The 26165-nt window shown below is 41.4% G+C and overlaps 1 protein-coding gene across 3 annotated transcripts in view; it reads left to right on the top strand.

The window, feature by feature from the left end:
• LOC132156835 (gastrula zinc finger protein XlCGF57.1-like) overlaps nt 1-26165 on the top strand; it is a 295441-nt gene that overhangs the window by 21367 nt on the left and 247909 nt on the right. The gene's annotated exons all lie outside the window — the stretch shown is intronic.

Below are 26165 nucleotides of genomic sequence, written 5' to 3'. Positions count from 1 at the left end.
GCAAACAAGCATTAATGGAGTAGGTATTGAGAGTGTTTAACAGTACAAGTGTTTGGGCACTCTGTTGGAAAACAAATGTTTATTTTCTCCCAATACTGAGGTTTTGTGTAAGAGGGGGCAGCAAAGATTGTATTTCTTGTGGAATCAAAGGTTATTTAATGTGGACAAAACATTGATGTGCATGTTATACAGATCCTATATTGAGTTACTATTATATTTTTCACTGTTGTGGTGGTTTAATCCTCTAAAAGTGAAAAACATGAATTGTCTTGATTGTAAACCAGGGAAATAAAATAACTTTTTATCCCCTCAGTTTTAAAGTTTTTAAATTTAAAGTAAGAACTTTTTAGGAAGGAAATGTATTGTGTTTTTGTTGTTTATGTGAAATGTTTGATTGCTGCAACCAAATTGCCTTTGGGAAATAAATAAAATGAACTGAACTGAACCTGCTCTCATTGTGGAAAGTGTTTTGTGTAAAGGATACCTTAAGACTCACATTTTAAAGGAGTCATCGGATGCCCATTTTCCACAAGTTATTATGACTCTTTAGGGTCTTAATAAAAAGTCTATAACATACTTTAGTTAAAAAATTTTAACTGAAAGCCGGTGCATTCTCTATCCGATAATTGTTTTTCCTTGTTCTAAACAAAAATTCCGTAAACACAGCGTCGTCTTAAGAAATATCTGCGTACACACGAAACCACTGAAACCGAATGAAAACGGTGTAGTATATACGCCAGACCAGTATGGGGTGCTGTAATTCTGCCACAGATATACACTTTACACGGAGAAGAAGACTTTGAGCATGCGCATAACCTTGTGCGCTGTATACGAACCAAGAAGAAGAAGACGAAGATGGCGAACGCAACAACTTCAAGAGCAAGAGTGAAGTCTTTCGTATGGACTGACGATGAAGTCAAACTACTACTTAGAGTCACACTCGACTACAAGTCCACTAAGCTCCAAGAAAACATTGACTGGGAGTCGTGTCACTCTAAATATTGTGATATAATGGACGCGTTTCAGGCACAGTATCCGAGGGAGCTAACCGAGAAGGATTTCCCTCACGATGCTAGCATGGTCTCAAAAGGCCAAGTCACCGCAAAGTTAAAAAAAATATACGCAGCAAATACAGGCATGCGGTTGACACAGGGCTTCGAAGTGGTCAAGGATGGGTAGTACTCATATTTTATGAGCTTTGCGAGGAGATCTGGGGTGGGTTGCCTGCTACACGCTCCATCGACACCGAGACAGGTGACCTGGAAGAGTCGTCTACATCGACATCGACAGTAGAGCTGCCTTCAGATTCTCCAAACTCCACTGAATCCCTCAACTGTCTTCCATCTGCGGTTCTAAAGCAGCGCAGGGATTTGCTCCAGGTAAAATTTGCACCAGGTTTATGATTTCAAGCTTATGAGTTGAAATTAAAGGAATAGTACACCTCAAAGTTGAAAATTGTATCATCAATTACTCACCCTCATGTTGTTTCAAACCTGTATGAATTTCTTTCTTCTGCTGAACACAAAGAAAGTTATTTTGAAGAATGTCGGTAACCAGACAGTTATGGAAGTCATTGGGTACCAACACCAACAACTGTCTGGTTACCGACACTCTTCAAAATAACTTTCTTTGTGTTCAGCAGAAGACAGAAAATCATACAGGTTTGAAACAAAATGAGGGTGAGTAAATGATGACACAATTTTCCACTTTGAGGTGAACTATTCCTTTAATTTTAGTTAAATTTAATGCATTTGTTTAAATGTAGCTAAAATCAATTGTGTGGAACCACTTACCATAACATTTAGTAAATTCAATGAATTAATTTTTTTTCAGTGTAGTTAAGATGGATGCATGTTCTTTGTGTAGGTGCCCACTAAGCAAAATAATGTCCAAAAGACGTCTTTTTCATTCTGGCTCCTCAGTGGACGTCAATTCAACGTCCCATTTTTGTAACAAAGACATTGAAAAGACGTCTTTCGGACATCATTTTGCTTAGTGGGTGTATTGGTTTAGTGCATTATTCACATAGCTTTTCTGAACTTATTTTGCGTAGTAATAATGCAAATTTTCTCTGCTATATTTAAGGCAAATTTGAACAGCCAAAGAGGAGACAGGCTGAAGAAGAAGGTTCCCACCGATCCGGCAGAGGAGGACCTTAAAATAAAGAGGAGGATGTTGGAGTTGATGGAGGACTCCTCTAGACGCAACTCCGACAACATGCTGCAGATAAATACAAACATTGCTAACATTACCAGCACCATTCAGGAGGGTTTTTCCTTTATGAGGGAATTGTTATTCCAACGGCAATTTACACCCCCCCCCCCCCACACACACAGCAGCAGTGGTCAATTCCAAGGGCACCCACCATCATTCATGACCACAACACCACACCCTATTACACCAGCCTTCCTGCACACACCTCGGCCCGATGAACCAGCAAACCAACCTCGAAAGTACCACCCTGATTGTTACACACCTACACCACATGACACCCCACATTACCAAACAACATTTTCGTACAGATGTGCACTGCTGCAAGATGACACAGAGTGACTGCCCTGTTGCACTATATAATTCTTGATTTTATATTGTTTGCACTGCACTTTCAGTTCTGTGCACGTTTGCACTTTATACAGTTTGACCTGTTTTGTGTAAATAACACAAAACAGTTGTAGTTGACATGTTGTCTATAGTTATTGTGTTTTGTGCACTGTTGCACTTTATACCTGTTCAATATTACCTGTTTTTTAAAATGTTTCTTTGACCTAAATATTTATTTTCCAATAAAAACAAGTTCTCGAATTGTTGCAGTCATTTATTTTCACTAGACATATTCAATACAACACTTTCAAAATAATCATTAGTACATTTTCAAAAAGGTAAATACTTAAAAAAAACCTGAACAAAATAGAAAATAAACTTGATGGCCAGCATTTTTAAGGGTCAAGGTACTTTGTGAGTACTCTCCTCACTCTCTTTCCCTCTCCTTCATTACAGTCTGTGAGGTAGTTGTTGCATTGTGTAGGAGGCTGTAAGTCTTTATCACCTTGCATCGTTCCCAACACAGTGTGTTCAGCCACAGTCTCCTTACAGTTTTCACAAAAATTGTGGAGAACAAAGCAGGCGTAAATGACAAAGGGCAGGTCCTGCAAGTTGATGTCCATAGGCCTTTTCAGTGCAGCAAATCTGGCTTTGAGACGACCAAAAGCACACTCAATGACCATCCGTGCCCTACAAAAACTTAGCCCAAAGTACTGTTCTTGAGGTGTGGAGCCATCGTTTGCATATTCCTTCATCAAGTAAGGCAGCAGAGGGTAGGCTGGGTCACCAAGAAGATAAATTGGAATGTCCTCCTCGTTGTCCACAATCTGTTTTTTCAGAGGAGGGATCTTGCCAGTCTTAAAGTACAGGTTGAGCTTTGAATTAGCAAAAACCCTTTACACTTTATCACAACATCTGTACTTATAATCACAGACCGCCTATACATTGAGAGAATGTTTGCCTTTCCTGTTGATGTAGTCCATTGAGTTGGCAGACGGCTGCTTGATTTCTATGTGTGTGCCGTCGACCGCTCCCAAACACTGTGGCATGCCATGAGCACGATGGAAGCACAAAACCAGATCCTCGGCCTCGGTCTCCATAAAAGGCAACTTGATGTACTTTGGACCCAGGTGGACAGAGATCGCTTTGCACATTTGCCTGACAACAACAGACAAAACCTGTCGCGACACGCCAAAGGCGTTAGCAGTCTTCCTTAGCCATCCCTCGTCGCTCAAATAATACAGAGTTAACGCAACCCTTTTGAGTATAGTAATTGGTGCCCTCATGTTTGTTGTTTCCCCCTTCAATATACGGACGGAGTTCTTCGCTCAGGGCAACGAGAGATGCTTTGGACATGCGGAAATTCTCCCTCCATTCATCTTCCACAACAACGCCATTGACAAAGTTGTCCCACCAACTGCTAGTTCTACCTGGTCTTATCCAAAATTTTCTCCTGGTTGTTCTCCTGGTTGTCTTCCGCGGTGGATCTAAGAGCATGTGGTGTATGGTGTTGTCCATTATCGCTTGTTGCTCACCACAATTGCATAGAAGCAATATAATTTGCTGTAATAAAGCTATTAGGCTTAGTAGCTTCTGCAGCACGAACACAATCATGTAGTCAGCCATTATTGTTGTTGCTGTTACGTGTGACGCAGCCGACACGTGATGTGATGACATCATCGTTTCACAAAATATATGGATTGGCTGTACACACGAAACCGCAAGGGTGTCGTTTTCAGATTTATCCACTTTAGGACCCGGTTTCAAAAAATAGCGGTTTCAGTCTCCCAAAACGCCGGATCCATGTAGACGAAACGCCAATACGATAAAAAATGTATACGTATATAGTGATACCCCTTGTCCCTTGAAACAGACTGTCAAGTGGTAAGGGAGAAAATATTCCCCTAAGGATTGGGACACCACTACTATGACGTCACACGCCGTCATTCGTTGTATAGCTCTTACAATACATACATGTACTGGTGTGTATTAGAGCCTTTAATTATCGTTTTATTAATGAGCTGTATTAATGAGCTGTTTACTGACACACACACAAATACACCTCATGTGCCGATACCCAAAGAAAAGTTCAATGTAAGATCCTCTGTCAAGCCCAAGCTGAGTCTTTCCTGCTGAGTTGAGTTTTCTGAGGACAGCAAAACCAGTGTCAGGTGGAAGCAGATTTGCCTCACTCTCCCCTGAACTTAACTCTGCTACAGGACTGATTAGAGTAGGAGGACGTTTGCGTCATTATGACGTGCTGGAAGCAGATGCTTTTCATCCAGTTGTTTTTGACCCTCAGAATCTGGTTACTGGACTAGTCATCCGGGATTATGATGAGAGACTGCACCACCCTGGCTCGGAGTGTTTGTTCGCCAAAATAAGAAGTACATATTGGATATTAAGAGGCCGTGAAGCTATCTGCCGACACCAGCGGCAGTGTGTGGAGTGCAGAAAATGGCGAGGTGTTCCAGACATGGCTGACCTGCCTCTCACCACACAGAGGTACTTCAAACCAGCCTTTTATTCAACAGGCATGGACTGTTTTGGCCCCTTTGTTATCAAGATTGGCCGCTGCAATGAGAAATGATGGGGTGTAGTGTTCAAGTGCATGACCATCAGAGCAGTCCATCTTGACATTCTTCATAGTATTGACTAGGGCTGTGTTCAATGATACAACGATGTATTGTCTCAGAGATTTGACAATACGAATATCGATATTGTGGCACGTGTAAAGAAAGGGACAGTGCTTAATTTGAATACAAGAACACAATTTTTAAATGAGTAGAAAAGTGCAAGGTTTATAAAAACTATGAATAGAGCTTGATAAATAGGCTACAAAAAGGTTTAATCTGGCCGCAAAGGAACAAAACCGGGGTTGCATTATATTAAGAGATGTTATCCCCGAAACAATGCGCAATACGGAAGTATTTGTTAAGTGTGTTACTTATCTTTGTCAACCTGGCAGCCCTGTACACGGGCTCCGCTATAAACACGCTTGCTTTCTGAAAACACCCTTTAGCTTGCAGTTTAGTGATCTCCACTTCAATATTCTATTTTCAGAACATTGTAATTCATCAAGTGTTTATTTACACGAGAGAGAGAGAGAGAGAGAGAGAGAGAGAGAGAGAAAGGAGAGAGGCTGTGCACATAAGAATTACCTCAGTTTTGTTGCATTTTTCTATTAACAGTGAAGCTGTGGCTTTAATTCATTTAGAAACAATGATGTTACCAGCTCCTTGTTGAAAAAGATAATGTAGTTCTTGAGTGATTAAGCTATTTATAGTTTATAAAATTATTTGTGCAATGATAACCAACCATCAATATTGAGATTATTTTTTGTATATATTAATATGAGTACATTACAATATACATTTATTAGATTGAGCAAATTATTATTTATGGACTTAAAAACAACATGCAAACAATCAGAATGTTGTTCCTGGTGGGGAGTTTGCTGGCGATACAAAGCCCTAGTATTGACTCAGACTCGTTCTTAATGGCCCTGAGACGATTCATCATACGCCGAGGGAAACCATATGAGTTGCTATGTGACCTGGGCACTAACTTTAAATGGGGGGAACATGAACTTAGTTGATGTTCTGGATGGATGTGGATCTGATGGACTCACTAAGTCACCTCGCTGGCCAGCAAATCAAATTTGTTTACAACCCACCAGGTGCACCTCACTTAGGTGGTTGCCGGGAGAGGGAAATCCGCTCACTCAAATCAGCCCTCAGAGTGACTATAGGGGCCCAGACTGTCACTGAGGAAGTACTGAGAACAGTCTTGGTTGAAGTTTATTGGGGTGGTGTTAGCGCAGTGGACAAGACGCATGCCTGTGGTGTGAGAGACCCGGGTTCGAATCCACTGTGAAACGCCAGTGTGTCCCTGAGCAAGACACTTAACCCCTAGTTGCTCCAGAGGTGTGCAACCTCTGACATATAGAGCAATTGTAAGTCGCTTTGGATAAAAGCGTCAGCTAAATGAATAAATGTAAATGTAATGTAAATGTAAGTTGAAGGGGTCCTCAACTCGAAGCCACTCGGGTATACTTCCTTGGATGTAGCTGACCTTGACCCAGTCACCCCGTTCTGCTTCCTGATTGTATGTCGTGATTCAACCTTATCCCAGGTAGTCTACTGAGATCCTGAGTTGCAGATGCTGGCACCACAGTCAACTGCTTGCTGATCATTTCTGGAGGCACTTCCTGAAGTATTTCCTACCTAGCCTCCACCAGAAATGGAAAACCAACAAGAGGACACTGGATATTGGTGATATGGTCATGATCTTCGATCCACAACTTCCTCAAGCCCTCTGGTCAGTGGGTAAGGTCACCCAGGATTTCCCAGGTGTGTTTTTCCCAGGCAGCTAACGTTGAGGTTAAAGGTAGGTCTTACACATGAGTTGTGGCTTCACTCATTCTGTTTCCAGCCCTACCTGAGTATGATTGATGTTAGGATGCCAACCTTTACAAATTCAGTCCCTGAATTCTGGCGCGGCTGTACAAAAGGCCTGGTTATTCTTGAATGGAAAATTCTAGCCAATCAGAGTGCTCGATGCTACCACATCATCCTGTGCTTCTGAAGAAGTGAAGTGCAGCTGCGTCACTCGTGCAAGAGAGGAAAGTCCGCCATTTTCGGACTTCTAATACTTATCAATCCACGCTGAATTGCCATTAAGTTGTGGTCTATATCGAGTTACTGTGTTGTGTGTATGTGGAAAAGTAAGTATAGATTATATATATTTTCTGATTGAGAAATCGTCTGTTTATTCCAGTTCATAAGAGCTGTTGATTAGCAACATCCTGACTGTATTAATCTTCCTCTTGTGTATTTCTAAGTATTCCTATGTTCCCTTTCAGTAAGAGATGTTTATATATATTGCACATCATTTTATTACTGTATGTACAGCTATTTGAAAACTATTATTATCATGCGATGATTAGCCGTTTGTTGCATGCTTGTATTCATTTATGCATGGTTAAGCTGCATTCACTTGCTAATAGCACTCTCTTGTGGACATTCAAATAATTAACACTCAGACCTGTTCAGAATACTTCATTTATGTCATCATTACTATGTTTACTAATGTTTCATTATTCAAATGGATGTTTCAATAGTTCACGCTTACATATAATTAGCTGAGGTATGGAATGCGTATTTGGCGTGCTGTCCGGGGAAGGGCTCCGAGCTCGGGAATGGCCCGAACCTAGAGTACCCCCCCCTTCCCCGTCTATTTATGAAGTGAACTTGAAGTGAGGAGATGGGGTGGAGGAGGGATGCTGATAAACCGTCAATGGATAGAGGTAAGTCAGCGATATTTATACTATGGGATTGATTACTTGATTATGGTCCACCTGTGTTGATTAGGCTAAGTATCTGACGCGCTCCTCCCGAATCTTATTAATAAAATTACATTTCAATAGTTCACGCTTACATATAATTAGCTGAGGTATGGAATGCGTATTTGGCGTGCTGTCCGGGGAAGGGCTCCGAGCTCGGGAATGGCCCGAACCTAGAGTACCCCCCAAAAAGCAAATATACAGGAGGACAGCCGCCAGTTTAGAGAATGCCCCCCCAAAAGCATAGAGTACTGGCGGGGGCTGATTTGGTTTCTGAGAAGTCGTCTCGTTGGCAGGTTGGAAGGGCCTACGTACTCCGGAGGGAGCGACTTGGGCGTTGGGAGAGTAGGCCCTACCGGCTGCAGCTAGTGAACTACGTGGTTGTTGGCGCCCGGTCGGTAGGGCTCGAGCCGATGCTCAACTGGAGCTTTTTGGCGTTGGAACGGTGAGCCCTTCCGGCCGATGAGGAGGAGCAGCGTGGTTGTGGTGCCCGACCGGGAGGACCCGAGTTGCCTCGACCGGAATAGGTCACGGTGTCGGCGTACGGGCCCTACTGGCTGATAGCCCCTGCTATTCAGTGGGTGAAGGGCCTAGTGCTGACCGAGAGGGCCCATGAAGCCTCCGACAGGAGATTGAGACTCAGAATGACGGACGTCTGGGTCCTCTCGGTTTGGCAGATAAAAAGCTTTGGGCTGGCCGACAAGGAGGACTCCGGCGACATCTGATGGGAGATCCCGACTCACGGCATTAGATGGATGAGACTCACTTGCGGCCGGGAAGCATAGGCCCGCCCGGGAGAACTCTCGCCAGACGTCTGAAGGGAGCGCACGCATCAGACGGGTAAGCCTCGCCGGACGGGGAGAGTGGAAAGGAAAACCCGACTGGGAGGTCTCTCGCAGCATCCGATGGGGCATTAGACTCAGAACATCGAACGGGTAAGCCTCGCCAGGCGGGGTTAAAAGATGTGAGGGTAGCTGAGGGTAGCTGAGTTATTATTATTATTTATTTATTTTTTTTTTTTGCAGGATTTGGCGAGAGGACGAGACTCGTAGCGTCGGACGGTTAAGCCTCGCCTACCGTCAAATGGAAAGGGAAGTTGCGTGGCCGAGAGACTGTTACCGACGTCCGAAGGGAGCACACGCATCGAACGGGTAAGCCTCGCCGACCGTAGAGTGGAAACGTAAAGCAAGTCTGTCCAGGAGGCTCTCGCCAGCGTCCGAAGGGAGCACGCGCATCGAACGGGTAAGCCTCGCTGACCATAGAAAAGGAAAAGGTAAGGTTGTCTAACCGGGAGGCTCTCGCCGGCGTCCGAAGGGAGTACACGCATCGAACGGGTAAGCCTCTCCGGATGTGTGACAGAAAAGGTAACGATAGGTGGCCAGGAGGCATTTGTCCGCATCCAACGGGGACTTCCTGTTCCCCAAAAACAACTGGGTGAGCCTCGCAGGCCGTAGGATGGAAAAGGTAAGTTTGTGTGGTCGTTAGGCTGTCGTCAGCGTCTTATGGGAGTTTGCTACTCACGGCAAGAGACGGGTAAGCCTTGGCGACCGTAGGAAGGAGGGAGGGTTTATTTGTGTGTTTGGTGCCTGCGGCATCGAACGGCTTGCTTGTAGGTTTTGTAACCTAGACCACGCGGAATGGTCGTGATTGGCTGGCCAGGAGGCTCTCGCCAGCGTCCAATGGGAGCACTCTCATCGAACGGGTGAGCCTCGCTGGCCAAGGATGGAAAAGGTCAGGTTGTCTAGCCAGGAGGCTCTGACCGACGTCCGATAGGAGCTTAGCTCCAGGAATCGAACGGGTAAACCTCTCTGGCTGAAGGACGGAAAAGGTTGTCCGGCCGGGAGGCTCTTACCTTCGGCCGACAGGAGCTTAGCTCCCGGAATCGAACGGTTAAGCCTCGCTGGCCAAAGGACGAAAAGGTAAGGTTGTCTAGCCGGGAAGCTCTCACCTACATTCAATGGGAGCCCTGACTCCGTGCATTGGATGGGTAAACCTCTCCGTACGTAAGACAGAATGGCAAAACAGGTAGCCAGGGGCTTTTACCTACGTCCGAAGGGAGTGTGAGCTCCAGGCAACGAACGGGTAAGCCTTGTTGGCCGCAGAATGGAAAAGGTGAGGTTGTCTGGCCGGGAGGCTCTCGTCGGCATCCGATGGGAGCTCGAGCTCCTGTCATCGAAGAGAGAAGCCTCGCTGGTCATAGGATCGAAAAGGTAAGGTTATCTGGCCGGGAGGCTATCCGGTGTTTTTTTTTTTTTTTTTTTTTTTTTTTGGGGGGGGGTTAATCTAGCTTTTTAATCTGGTAAGCTTCGCTGGTGGTCGGATGGAAAGTCCAAGATTGCTTAAGCGGGAAAGCGTCTGACAGGAGTTTAATACTTGCGATGTCATACGAGTAAGCTTTGCTGATAGTTGAACGAAGGCGGCAAAGGTTGGCTCAACCGGGAGCACTCTTGCAGCGCCTGACAGGGAGTTCGATACTGAGGAGGATTTGGTTGTCTACGAGGGTAGACGCTGTGAGGCTTACTTGAATAATTGTTTAGCAAATCCAATAAGCTGCTTCCGATAATGAGTCCGAAAAATCTTGTTGCAGTCATTGTATTCGAAATTAAGCGTGCAAAAATAAATAGGATTTCCTGTGCCAGTGTACCCCAAATAGGTGCCGTGTATCAGCAATGTGGTCGTTGTCGTATTGTCATATTGTCAGCACATGAGATCGATGGTACATATCGACGATGTAATCGTGCATGGGTGGAGTAAGAGAAAGATTCTTTATACTTGTCTGAGCTTACTATTTGCCATTTTAACCATGCAGATGCACGAAAAAGCCTATGGAATCACCAATAATCGAAAAAATATATATATTTTTTGGACGTACTGATAAACTGGCATTAAATATAAAATACTATATTTAAAACTGCTAGTTCATGTAGTCGGCACTATTGTCATCTCGCTTGTCCAGTGAAATTATTTTTCATAAGTTTTTTTTTTTTTTTTTTTTTTTTTTTTTTTTTAAACTATAGTAGATTCCATTTAAAGTCCAACGATTTAACCCTAATATGGACGTAAATAAATGCCTTAACTATAAGGTATTCAAAAACCGGTAAGTTCATATATTTGGAGTGAGTTCGGTTGAAATGATGCCTTGGTCATACGCGCTCCGGGCCACATGCCTCATGATGGGACCGACGCGCCGCCCCTGAGACCAGAATGAGATGCATTCTAATGTAACTGTGGCATTAAACTCCGTTAGTGAGAGCTCCTTTAAAATGTGGCACGTATCGGATTTACCTGGTAAAGTACGATGGAATACCTTATATCTGCAAACGGTGCATGTCTATTTGTGGATGGAGACTTCTTTGCCACCTGCAGGCTCACGTCATCCTTTGAGAGCACGGGCGAGCGTGAAGTGCAGTGCTGAGATGGGATAACGGAGCGGTTTGATAGCCGAATTATGGTAGGCCGCCTGATAATTATAATAAAAAAAAAAAAAAAAAAAAAACGTTGATTGGAGAATGGGCCTAATATCGTCTTGGCTATTGTCGATACATGATGCTGTCACCGCAACCTAGGATGCCTGGCATACCTAGAAGCGGAAATTATTATTATTACTTTATTTTTTTTTTTTTATTTTTTTTTTTTTGCGTGTGAACAGACGCTGCTGTGGCAGTGGGGAGATACGGGAAAGGCTCCTGCAGGAGCAGATACTGCTGCGGCAGTGAGGAGGTATAGGAAAAGCTCCTGCGGGAGCAGACACTGCTGCGGCAGTGGGGAGGTATAGGAAAGGCTCCTGCGGGAGCAGACACTGCTGCGGCAGTGGGGAGGTATAGGAAAGGCTCCTGCGGGAGCAGACACTGCTGCGGCAGTGAGGAGGTATAGGAAAGGCTCCTGCGGGAGCAGACACTGCTGCGGCAGTGAGGAGGTATAGGAAAGGCTCCTGCGGGAGCAGACACTGCTGCGGCAGTGAGGAGGTATAGGAAAGGCTCCTGCGGGAGCAGACACTGCTGCGGCAGTGAGGAGGTATAGGAAAGGCTCCTGCGGGAGCAGACACTGCTGCGGCAGTGGGGAGGTACAGGAAAGGCTCCTGCGGGAGCAGACACTACTGCGGCAGTGAGGAGGTATAGGAAAGGCTCCTGCGGGAGCAGACACTGCTGCGGCAGTGGGGAGATACGGGAAAGGCTCCTGCGGCAGCAGACGCTGCTGCGGCAGTGGGGAGGTATAGGGAAGGCTTCTGCGGGAGCAGACACTGCTGCGGCAGTGAGGAGGTATAGGAAAGGCTCCTGCGGGAGCAGACACTGCTGCGGCAGTGGAGAGATACGGGAAAGGCTCCTGCGGGAGCAGACACTGCTGCGGCAGTGAGGAGGTATAGGAAAGGCTCCTGCGGGAGCAGACACTGCTGCAGCAGTGGGGAGATACGGGAAAGGCTCCTGCGGGAGCAGACGCTGCTGCGGCAGTGATGAGGTACAGGTAAGGCTCCTGCGGGAGCAGTAACTGCTGCCGCAGTGAGGAGGTATAGGAAAGGCCCCTGCGGGAGCAGACACTGCTGCGGCAGTGAGGAGGTACGTGCAAGGCTACTTGCTTCGGCTGCTGTAGATGTTGGCTGTGGGAAGAGTAAAAAAAAAAAGGTTAGTAACATTTGATGGGGCAAGCTAAAAATGAATGGGTAGCCTACTGTGTCAAAGCATGTTTAGTCTTGTAAGACGTTGTACCGAAAGACATGATTACAGCAATAACATTAACCCCTTACCAGTCACCCCCCATTTTTGACATGGAGACAGAAATTACATACCCAAAATAAAGATGTTTCTGCTCATGATTCTTTCTGACTAGATCCATGATCAACATTTGTCCACGAGCTAACACTTCGACGTTTACCGTTCAGGAATAGGAATCGTTTTCCTGACATAATTACTTAATAACTGTCACTGAAATGATGTTTTATCGAAATATTGGTCAATTGGCTTTCAATTGATGCCGGGTTTATCCAGATCAAGTAAGGGAGTGATGTTTAACGTGCTGTGAAAATGAACGATAATAAACTGGGGCGGTTGGCGATGCTTGCAAGCAAATGGGTTAATGGCAATTATGTGCTATTCGCTTCCAAGTGGTTTCTAAAGATGTTTATTTGCCAGTTTTTTCGTATTACGGTCCTTAAAGTCCCCGTGAAACGGAAGTTGCAAACGACTTTTCTCCAGTGTTGTGACGTATTTCCGAGAGAAACGGAATAATAAATGAGGAAAGTAGTGGGCGTGGCGTGGGGGGGGGGGAGTCGTGGCCTAATGGTTAGAGAGTCGGACTCCCAATCGAAAGGTTGCGAGCTCGAGTCCCGGGCCGGCAGGAACTGTGGGTGGGGGGAGCGCATGCACAGTTCTCTCTCCACCTTCTATACCATGACTGAGGTGCCCTTGAGCAAGGCATCGAACCCCCAACTGCTCCCCGGGCGCCGCAGCATAAATGGCTGCCCACCGCTCCGGGCGCGCGCCCACAGTGTGCGTGTGTGTGTCCACCGCTCTGTGTGTGTGCACCCCGGACGGGTCAAATGCAGAGCACAAACTCCGAGCATGGGTCACCATACCTGGCTGAATGTCACGTCATTTTTTTTTTTTTTTTTTTTTTTTTTTTTCCCAACTAGCACCTGATTGGATCTAGATAAGTAGGTGTTTAATTCGAAAAATAGAGGCAGATCTAAATGCAAGTTTACAATCGGTTGTTGAGGATTACTCGCCACCTGAATCACCACAATTTAGTTTCAGCAGGAACAGGAAGATGAAAACAGGAACACACCGAGGATCATTTACAAAAATGCACCTCCTTGCCATCTCTCCTTTCACACGCTGTCAATGCTCGCTACACACAGGCAGCCTGTCAGTGTCAGTTTGAGGGGCGTGGTTATGGATTAAGCAGACACCAAATTCCTCAAGCCTACATCATCAGTGAAGGTCCTCCAATGCAGAGGGGGGGGGGGCATTTTCAGATTTTGATTAAAGATTATGAAGGCAGAAATTTTTTTTTTTTTTTTTTTGTGTGGATTGGCTCGCATGGATGAATTGTTCAGCACAAAACGATCAATTTAGGCAAACAAAGTAAATAGTCAATTTTGATTTCATGTGGACTTTAAAAGGCGACAGTTATTTTACTCACACTTGCTATCCTGCGTTGAAACGCTATAGCGGATAGCGTTTTAGATGAATTTTGAGTGATCACACCTGTGAATGGTGAAATAGGTCCCTAAATGATTTGGTCCTACCAGAAAACTTGCATAGAAATTAAAATTTTCTAAAATTTTCTTCTGATATTGCCAGCCCGAGATTCGAACCCACAACCCTAGGGTTAGGAGTCAAACTCTCTAGTAACTACTAGGCCACGACTTCCCCTAGTCCTTACAAATATTAAAAACATAATTAACACACTGGATCAAAACACTGGAAAACATATAAAATATAAACACAATTCAAAACCTAAAGAATACAGATACATTTTTAATGAAGATTTAAAAGTAGACACATAAGGGGGAGATCTAATATAGAGAGAGAGACTCTTCCAGAGTCTGGGAGCAGCCAGGAAGGCCTGGTCACCTTTAGTTTTGTAACATGAGCGAGGAACAGAAAGAAGTACAGGTGCTGGTCATATGATTAGAATATTATCAAAAAGTTGATTTATTTCACTATTTCCTTTCAAAAAAGTGAAACTTGTATATTATATTCCTTCATTACACACAGACTGATATATTTCAAATGTTTATTTCTTTTGATTTTAGCAGGCACTTTTATGTTGGGATCTTGCCCTATCATGAAGACAAAGGGTTAATGGCTCAGGAACCTGGGCTGCTTGACCTGATAATCTCAGAATGTCAAAATCTTAACCTCAAAATGTAAAAACACAAAGTACATACTATTACATTGCAAACTAGATTTTACATTGCCACAAATTCATCACTATTTCCTCTCGTGCTGCAAGTCCTTCATTCCTGCAAAAAAATTCAACACAAAAGCATTTACTGAGCTCTCATGATTGCAGATTGTTCCAGATAAATGTGAATCATCAGATTGTCAAATCAAGACACCTTTATTTCTATAATGCTTTATACAATACAGATTTTGTCACCAGTTTATAATGCAAGAGAACACTAGAGAACAGACAGTTTTTCAGTTAAAGTCAGTTCATCATTGTTTCAGTGATGTCTATATCATCCACCTCAGCTCCGTTCAAATAGTGTCTGTGCAATCAAGTCTACAATCCTGCCAGAAATTGAGTCCCAAACTAAATGTGGATTGTGTGAGGCTATAAACTGACAAGATCTTCTTACACAGATGAACTGAAGAAGAACAGTCCTGCGGATTCAGTTTCTGCTGGATCGGTGATCATGTCTGTTAGTTCAGGTCAAATATAATGCAATACATAAACAAATCATCATCACATCAACATCAGATCATACTTGAGTGTCACATCACAGAAATGATGAATGAACTTCCACTGCTTTAGGAGTTCATCATCCATTATCATGCTATTTTAATCTCAAGGCGTCAGAAGAAATATTGATCTGAATCTCACAGTACAAGAGATACATGCATTCTAAGACAATTTAACAGAATACTCATAACTTATAAAACTCACAAGAAAACACGATGATATTTATATCATGAAGCAAAATTATATAAAAGAATAAAACTGTGACATTTTTCTTTGGGGAGGCACTGTGAAAACTTTAGATAATGTTTCTAACCCAACTTCTTGTCCAAGCTCTTGTTCTCTCCAGACTGGACTATTGTAATGCTCTCCTGGCTCTTCCTGCATGTACTGTCAAGCCTCTGCAATTGATCCAGAATGCAGCAGCGAGGGTTGTCTTCAATGAGCCAAAGAAAGCTCACGTTACTCCGCTCCTCATCAGGTTACACTGGCTACCAGTAGCTGCTCGCATCATATTCAAGGTACTGATTCTAGCCTACAAGACGACCACTGGCACGGCACCAACTTACCTAAACTCATTGGTTAAATCTTATGTGCCCTCCAGAAGTTTGCGCTCTGCAAGTGATCGACGCCTTGTGGTACCATCCCAAAGAAGTTCAAAATCACTCTCACGGACCTTTTCCTGGACTGTCCCCAGCTGGTGGAATGACCTCCCAATCTCAATTCGTACAGCTGAGTATTAACTCATTTTCAAGAAACAGCTAAAGACTCATCTTTTTCGCCTGCACTTAACCAACTAACACTAGCACTTTTCCTTTTCTTGTCTTTTAATTAAAAAAAATAAATAAATAAATAAATAAAAAAAAAACCTACCTATGCGTTCTATACTAGACTAGCTGAGACTTGTCATGGCACTTGTATACTGTTGTTGTTCTCTTGTTGACCTGACTGCTTCTGTTGTTCTCATTTGTAAGTCGCTTTGGATAAAAGCGTCTGCTAAATGATTAAATGTAAATGTAATGTAATGTAATGTTTCTTTATCATGTAATGTCTGGTTAGGACAGATTTATCCAGATGATGTTTCATTGCTCGATACATTATTGTGTCACATTTGTTGAGGACGCTGCATCAGATCTGAAAGAACTGGATCTGAGGAAGATCTACTTGCTGTGATAGTTTTTTTGTATGATTGTGTAGAGAAGATGAATGACTGAAACACTTCCCACATTCAGTGCAGTGATACGGTTTCTCTCCGGTGTGAATCCTCTCATGTGATTTCAGACTTGATGAATAACTGAATCTCTGTTCACAGTGTGAACACTCATAAGGTTTCTCTCAAGTGTGAATACTCTCATGCAGTTTAAACAACGGGCTGAAGTAAAAGTCTTTTCACACTCGAAGCACATGTACTCTCTCACACCAGTATGTATTTTCTGATGCCCTTTCAAATGATGTAGACGTGAAAAACTGTTTCCACACGAATGACATGGATATGGCTTCTCCTTCTCCTTTTTCCGCACTCATCACATGTGTGTGGTTTCTCTCCAGTGTGGATGTTCATGTGACTCTTAAGGTTTGATGATACTGTGAAGCTCTTCCCACATTGATCACAAGTGTGTGGTTTCTCTCCGGTGTGAATTCTCATGTGATCTTCAAGAATATATTTCCTTGTCAAACTCTTTCCACACTGAGTGCAGATAAAAGATTCCTTGTCTCTTTTTTTTATTTAAATCTTTCTGTTTGGTTTGAGAGCAGCTCAAGAGTTTTTCTCCAGTTTTGACATGACTTTTCTCCATAACTTCACTTGATTCTTCATTATGCTCATTTTCTTCAATTAACTCTGAAATTAAATAAAGAACTTTTTCTTTGTAACTCGTAAAAAAAAAAAAAAGTGAAAGGACATAAAAATTTACATTGAAAATAGGGCTGGACAATATAACCTAAAACCAAAACCTAAATTAATTAAACACTTTAAATATTATAAACACTGAATGATTATTTTATTTTTAACATTTGTTTTAGGGATGACCCCAAATAGTTGACGATTCGATGCTTTGATTCGAGGAGCCTGATTCGACTACCAATCTCACAGTCGAATATTCGCCCGCTGTTATTATGCCATTCTGTCTATATGGGGGAGCTCAAAAGTCTGATTCACATAGAATTCGCGGTTTTCTCCTATTAAGCTCATATACAGCCTATTATGATAAAGCCATGAATAAGAATCTGAACAGAAATACGCTTCGAATGAATATTTTAAAGTGCGTGAATAAATCCCACCGCCCCTATAGATTTATGTTTCACTTTCCATAATCCGTGACTGACAGAGGAGCATCTTGGCACAGGGATTTAAAACTTTATCAAGACTCAAACTGACACAGACAGAGACTGGATGTTTTCGATCAGGTAGGGTTCAAGTGATTTTAAAACATTTCAGCCGGTGTATATATATCGTGGATATATTCTTTACCTGATAGAAAAAGCGCTTCAATGTAGTGTTACGATGATTATCACTTCAGCGCGCAGCACGAGCAGGACAAACAACAAAGTTGAATATTAATAACTATGAGAGCACCATTATAATAAAACGCTGTGAATTTTTTAAGTCCATAAAATGAGTTCATTCAGAGTCACGCAGACACGTTCATTTGCATTCGGCTCTTTTTGCAGATAGCATATAAATCCTAATATTAACGTTATGTTAACGAAGCGTATTCTACATGAAATTATGAGTTTAATCCCATTGATTAAAAACTTGCTATCAAATGCTCACTCTACTGGTCATCTTCAGCACGCGCAGCTCAAAACAGAAATGCTGAACATTTATATAGGCTAACTTTATAATGAGAGCACTATTGTAAAAATTGTGAATTGTTAGGTCTTCGCTGACGTTTAGTGTTAACTATATTTTAATCAAAACATAACATGATTTACTCCATTTGTATCTGCGTGTTCTCCGTTTGCCCCGCCCCCAAACATAGGATTCGACTATCAGTCGAATATCAGCAAGATTCGAAAATTTAGTCGGGGACACCCATAATTTGTTTATATTCTAAAATGTAAACTACATTTCATGAAACGAAATGAATATAAAACATCAATTTGTAAATGCACCAGTGTGCTCACATTTTTAGTGTTTTAGATGTTTAAGTGACATTCAGCCAAGTAAGGTGACCCATACTCAGAATTCGTGCTCTGCATTTAACATATTTAACATAACCTGTCTCATCTCATTCGCTCTGGTTAAACAGCCAAAGTGAATAGAAAGATGGGGAGTGCGGCACCCCTGCGACCAGCTTTGGTTGATAAAGAACAAAACAGTTCTCAATGGACGCGCAGTGCACCTGTGTTTGACGTACAGTGAGCTGAGCTCTAGTGTGAAGGTGCACGACTCGCTGTCGCTTTCTCTCACACGTGCAAAGTGAGAGAGAGTGAGAGAGAGAGAGCGGGTCTTACATACATGCACAATTGACGCGCTACATGTACGTGCTAAACGATATTCTTTGTAGTATTTTCCTGTTTGTAGTATTTTCCTTGTTTTCCTGTAAAAATAACGGAGTTCCTTAATAGTGGGCGGAACTAATGCGCAGACAGCAATCTCATTGGCTGGTGCTCACCTACTGAGCAAATCAATTTGATCAAACGCAGACAACCTGATTAATATTCATGAATCCATTACTGCTTTTATTAGTAGAATTTGTATTATTATTATTATCATCATCATCATCTTATCAGTGTTATTGTTAGTTCTTCCCTTTTTTACAGAAACACTGAATGATCAACAAAGCACCACCATCAGTCCTAAATTCATTTAAAACGTCTATGCATTCATACCTGGTTACCAAGTTTTAATTATAATTACTAAAGTTCTATCATTACATTTTACGTGATTACCCAGATATCATATTATAATGCTTGACTGACTGATGTTATAAGTGTACTTTCAGGTATTTAAAAAGCTGTGCCATTTTAAAAACATTGATTCTGACATCAATTTGGGCTTATGTTGAGTGCTCTGTAGCTCCTCTGAGAATAACACAAATGCATCATAGACAAAAGCCCTAATATTACTGCATATAAAAACAGAGACTCTTGCGAGACAGAAGTGTCCATTATTGTTTGCGGCTTCAGCAAGATCATTCAACAGCTCTAAAGATTTTTGTTTCCCATTGCAATAAATCCAGAATTAAAACTGCCTCAAGCTTTATAACCGTCTGCATTATTAGTGAACAATGAAGAATAATCACCAACTTGTTTGTTCTAGAGTATCTTCAGTGCGTTTGATTCTGCAGGGTTCTGGATCTCTCATCTTCTCTCTGTTCTCTTTAATAAACTCAGTCGTTACAGATTTCAGCTCTTCCTGATGATTTGACGCTCGTCTTAACTTTAGCATTTATTGCTGAGCTACTGAATGTGTGATTGTTGTGGGAGGAGCTTCAATGGACATGAATGCCTAAGTGAAAGAAGCAGATTTGCCAAAATCAACAATAAATAAAGCCAAAAAATAAATGTTATAGTCAGTCACTTTTTTTATAATTTAAGCATTTCTGTAGGTGAAGGAGATGTCCTCTAAATTCAAATATTTGAAGAGGCAAAAGCCTACTTACAAAAAAAGTATTGCCTCTTTGTAGATCATTATATTACTATATTAAAAGAAATGGCGTTGATAGAAAGATCACATTAGTTTAAAATGCTCACTCAGTAATACTGCAATCTCATGTGGTAATTCACAATATATGCACTTCATAGCCACATGAACAGATTTATAATATATTAAAAATCTATTCATATCCATGTATAGATTTAAAATGTCCCAAGTGTCCAAATATGATGTATTTATCCGTGTTTTTAAGTAATTATTATCATGTAAAGTGACTATAACAAGTTTGATCTGTCAAAGATAAACGACAGAGAAATAACATGAAGCAGATATAGGATAGCATTCATTCCTTTCACAGACCACGAGACATTAAGTAACAGCAACATGATCACTCCAGACATCGGAACAATCATTCACACGAACAAACAAAAACACAAGTTCCTCTCATGCTTCTTTGAGTTAGCAAACGCAGAAACAGCGCCGTGCACGATTAAAACAAGGCAGAAACGACACCGTATATTGTTGCAAAAACATACTGTGTAAAGTGTATTTTACAATTGTGTAAATATGTGAAATACTGTGAACAGCACACCTCTCCTCAGAAGACTCGACGCCGACTAGTGAGCGCGCTATGGTGATGACGTCATCGCCGCGAGGCGGGATCTTCCAAAAAGCGCCAAATATGTAAGCAAATATATACAGGATCGCTATAAACCACAGTTACTCATTGCGCGGCTCGCGAGCCGCATGCGGCTCGTCAAGCTATAACTGGCGGCTCGCATAGTAGCTTACAGTATCACACTGCCACTTGCCTTCAGAGCATGTGAGGCGGGAGCGAGCGGGGAGCGCGAGCGGGCGGATCTTGGACAGAGCGCAGAGCGGCAATTTCAAAAGGACGGTGGACGGAGCGTCGCATTTCCCGCTCCAATTTCGCTCTGCTCACACCACGAGTCTGAAGCATGCTCATTCATGCCTGACCCTGAATCCATTGGTCTTGCACAGTCATCAACAGTAGACTATTTTCAAGCAAAACTCGGCTCAATAATGGAGTTCAAAAAGTAAAATGGGAATTCATATAGGTGTAGCCTATCAATATAAGTCGCTCCGGAGTAGCCTATAAGGCGAATCAGTCAAAAAATGTGCCATGAAGAAGAAAAAACATATAGGCCTAGCCTCGCACTGGACTATAAGTCGCATTTATTTAGAAATGTATAAAAAAAAAAAAAATGTTATGGATGGGACAGTTCTCCGTTACGGACATGAGCGCTCTGACAGCGGCACTAAGACTGCTTTAAAACTTTCACTGAGACCTCAAACAGAAAGCACAAAGCCTGTCTTTAAATTTGATTTCCTTTTGTATTAATTGTATCTTAATTTTAATCAAGGTTTCATCAACCAATTGTCTGGATTTAATAAGAAGTAAATAGAAAATAGATAACCACGATACGAAGGAGCCGGTGTGAACCTGGAGTTTGTCTCATGAATGAACCGAAACTCAGCGTATAGCCTACTTGCCTCACAGACCCGACAAATAGGCTATATATAAAGCTTGAAAGGTCTACTTTTAAACAAAACAATTCAAAACGAAAGAAAACAGACTGCTCTCCCTCACATATGAAATGTGCATTTCTCTCAGGCGCGTTCACTACTGCGAAGATCACGAGTCAGCATCTTTCTAGCCGACAGACATAAAAAAAAATTAAATGTCTTCTGCTATATTTTACATATTCATAATCATTAATTCATGACCTCTAGACTGGACTATTGTAATGCACTTCTAGGTGGTTGTCCTGCTTCGTCAATAAACAAGCTACAGGTAGTCCAAAATGCAGCAGCTAGAGTCCTTACCAGGTCAAGAAAATATGATCATATTACCCCAATTTTACAGTCTCTGCACTGGCTACCTATTAAGTACTGTATCAGTTACAAATTATCATTACTTACCTATAAGGCCCTAAATGGTTTAGCTCCTGCGTACCTAACTAGCCTTCTACCACGCTACAACCCATCACGCTCCCTAAGGTCACACAACGCTGGACTTTTGGTAGTTCCTAGGATAGCAAAGTCCACTAAAGGAGGTAGAGCTTTTTCTCATTTGGCTCCCAAACTCTGGAATAGCCTTCCTGATAATGTTCGGGGTTCAGACACACTCTCTCTGTTTAAATCTAGATTAAAAACGCATCTCCTTCACCAAGCATTCGAATAATGTACACAATTGTAGGTTCAATTAGATCCTAGTTTGCTTTTAGATCTCGAATAATGCATCTCTTAAATTGTGAGTGTAGTTGTATCTGATCAAATGTGCATTCTTATTCTTTAGCTTGGGTTAAACTAATTAATTTTACTTTGTTGGAACAGCAGCTATGCTAATGATGTCTCTATTTATTTCTCTATTTCTGCTGGGATTTACATCCCGTGGTAACTAGGATTTACACAAGCTCCAGTCTGGACCCAGAACACCTGAGAAGAGATGATGCTGACCCTCAGAGGACCCCAGATGATACTAACCTTGAATCAACAAACAGAACTAACACATATTGCTACAAGTGTGACTGCATCATAATAATTGCTGTTAATAATGTTCATCGTCTGGCTGACTACGTTTTGAATTATTTTTTCTGAAAAATCCTGTCATAAGTGCACAAACTGACAGTCACCACTTATAAGCTAGTACTAAATATTAGAAATGTAATTTTCTGTAAAGTTCCTTTGTAATGATTTGTATTGTAAAAAGCGCTATACAAATAAACTTGAATTGAAAACTTGAATTAAAGACGACACAGCAGAAAGCGCGTTTTGTTGATATTGTGAGTGGTAATAAAAGTATTAAATAAAAGTATACCCTTTGCAGTTAAGATTTTTGGATTTACATGTGATGTTCATGCTGTGTGTCTCTTTGACCATTAATCTTTGTTACTTGCCCCGAATTTGACAATCTCCTTCCCGAGTTGAATTATCAGTAATGTTCTTTTGTTTAATGCTGCAAGGTGTTCAAATCTGAAAGAGTTGATTGGTTAGGCTTACTTCAAGCTGGTGATGGGATCTGATTTATGATCATCTGTTGTCTTGAGCCTCTGTGGAATTCAGCTCTTTGTGAACACTGTTCTGTTTGAATCTTAAATTGTCTGATTTGCTCTGATACGCTACATTGTTGGCACAATGAATAATACATTTAAAGGGGTCATTGGATGCAAAATCCACTTTTACATATTGTTTGAAAGTAATTGTGTTGGCAGTGTGTGAACACAACCACCCTATAATGATAAAAATCCACCCAGTGTGTGTTTTAATTTCCATATATCATAACCCCTTTCTCAGATCAAGCCATGTACAAATTCTTGGCTGTGTGACATCACAAAGATCCAGGCTCCAGTCAACAGTTGTTGGATGTAGAAATAGATCTAATAACGTTCAGGGTTCAGACACGCTCTCTCGATTTAAATCTAGATTAAAGACATTTTTTAGCCAAGCATTTACACAAATTTATCTTTGCTTCTCTGTTTCTGTTACGGGACTTGCATCCCGAGGCAACAAGGAATTAGACAAGCTTCAGTCTGCACCCAACCCTTAAGAAGATCTGAGATAACCAAACACCTGACAAGAGTAGATGCCAACCCCAAGAAGACCTCCAGAACCCTGGAACAACATATAAAACCACCAAATTTTGCATAATCACAATGTTTATTTGGAATTGCAAAGTTTATTTACAACATATAATAATTGCAGTTAAAAGTGTTCACTGTCTGTTTGATTATGTGTAATTTGTAACTAACTGCATGATTCTTACTGAACTTAGTCACCACTAATAACCTGAGCCTAAATGTAATGTAGAAAGTTAATATTTTCTGTTAAGCTGCTTTGCAATGATGGGTATCGTGAAAAGTGCTATTCAAATAAAATTGAATTGAATGTAAATATTAACACCGCAGTCGTCATTTACTCTGACATCAAGACTTGATTTTGTTTTTGAAGTGAATGTGCCCCCAATCTACATAAATGTTTGCGATCCAGCTCCACCAACAGAAGTGAGTAAAAAAAAAAATTATTAATCTTTGCGAATTGCCTTTTCTAACAATGTGTTAGTTTGCAAGTTTGGCGGCTTAATGTGGCTAAAGTTTACAGTCTCATGAGAGTGGCTTGTCGCCCCACTGAAATGAGAGGCGGGGTGAACACAGCTCATTAGCATTTAAAGGAATATGCACCGAAATCGCTCGCTATGAACAGAGCTGTTTTTGACAGGGTAAAAATGGTGTTTTAACCAAAAATTTTAACCAATGTTATAGACTTTGTTTTAATAAGACTCTAAAGAATCATATAAACTTGTGGAAAATGGGCATTCGATGACCCCTTTAACATGTTATTCTCAAGGAATCCTTTACGTCAAAGACTTTCCACACCGAGAGCAGGTGAAAGGCTTTTATGAAGTGTGAGTTACCAAATGAATCTTAAGTTGTCCTTTTTTTGTAAAAGACTTTCCACATTGAGAGCAGGAGAAAGACTTTTTCCTGGTATGAATAAACATGTGCCTCTTAAGGCTTGATTCATATGTAAAACTCTTTCCACACTGAGAGCAGCTGAAAGGATTTTTCCCACTATGAATTACCATGTGCCTATTAAGGTATAATTTGGTTGTAAAACTCTTTCCACACTCAGAGCAGGAGAAAGGCTTTTTCCCAGTATGAATTAACATGTGATTCTTAAGGTTTACTTTATATGTAAAGCTCTTTTCACACTCAGAGCAGATGAAAGGCTTAATTCCAGTATGGATTAACATGTGGTTCTCAAGGCCTGATTTACACGTAAAACTCTTTCCACACTGAGAGCAGCTGTAAGGCTTTTCAGAAGAGTGAGTTAACAAATGATTCTTAAGTTGTATTTTCTGTATAAAACTCTTTCCACACTGAGAGCAGCAGAAAGACTTTATCCCAGAATGAATTAACATGTGATTCTTTAAGCTAGCTTTCCGTGTAAAACTCTTTCCACACTGACAGCAGCAGAAAGACTTAATCCCAGAATGAATTAACATGTGATTATCTAAGCTTGCTTTCTGTGTAAAATTCTTTCCACACTGAGAGCAGCTGAAAGGCTTTATCCCAGCATGAATTAACATGTGCCTCTTAAGATTTCTGTTACATTTGAACCTTTTTCCACACTGAGAGCAGAAGATATGCTTTTTTCCATCATGAATTAACATGTGATTCTTTAAGCTTGCTTTCTGTGTAAAACTCTTTCCACACTGAGAGCAGCTGAACAGCCTGTTGACTTCAGTTTTTTTAATGCTGCATCTCACAGATTTTTCTCCATTGACATCATGATCTTTCTTATCCGGATATTTCTCATCCACTTCTTTCAGATCTCGTCTTTCTTCTTTCATTTTCATCAGTCCTAAAATTAAATCATTATAAACATGGAAATCAATTGGTAAGTTTGAAAAATAAAAGGATAAAATATTTGTGTACAGATAAAAATTATGTCGAAACTGTCCCATTTTAACACAGATCCATGAAAATGTCTAAAAACACAGCATTATGCTGCCAGGCCAGTAGCTGCGATTTAATTTTATAAAGAAACACTATAGATTGAGAGCTCCAGCAAACAGGTTTTTTTTTTAGATGGTACCTGTAATTTAATTATGGCTGCAACAACTACATAAAAACTATTGTTATCAATAATGAAAATCACTGGCAATGATTCTCATTATTGATTAGTCAGGTCTGCCCACAGTGCTTGTCCAACTTCAGCCAGTCATGTCAAATTATAGCACTGAATTACACATTAATATGGACAAAATGCATCTAAAAATAGGTGAGTTAAGTGTAGTGGTGTACTGTAGTTTTAAATGAAAAAATTTGCATATTTTCCGTGGAAACGCCATCCTTTTTGCTCATAAGGTAAGAATAATTCCTCATTCGTAACTGTAAAAGGTCTACTTTTATTTGTGTGCACTTACAATATCAACAAAACTTTGTGCTTTTATAAAATAAAGAAAACAAACATGATGTGCTTTCTGCCGTCTGGTCTTGAATAGGAGCGCTTCACAAAACTGAACAGAAACTCAGGGAATACATGCTTCACAGATGATAAATATCTATAGAAAGTTTTAAATTAGTACTTAACCCTCTTGGTGCCATGGTCGAGTTTACTCGACAAGATGTGGCACTGAATAAAACGGCCGATTTTGTCAAATAGGGTGTCAAATTTCATGCAACCTCCCCTGCACCACATGGCAGACATGTAATACTTCATCTCTGACTCAAAAAAACGTCATGCTTCTATACA

Source organism: Carassius carassius, chromosome 1 (assembly GCF_963082965.1).
Source record: "Carassius carassius chromosome 1, fCarCar2.1, whole genome shotgun sequence".
NCBI classification, from domain to species: Eukaryota; Metazoa; Chordata; class Actinopteri; order Cypriniformes; family Cyprinidae; genus Carassius; species Carassius carassius.
Note: the sequence above shows the minus strand (reverse complement) of the source record. Positions and strands in the feature narration are given on the sequence as shown.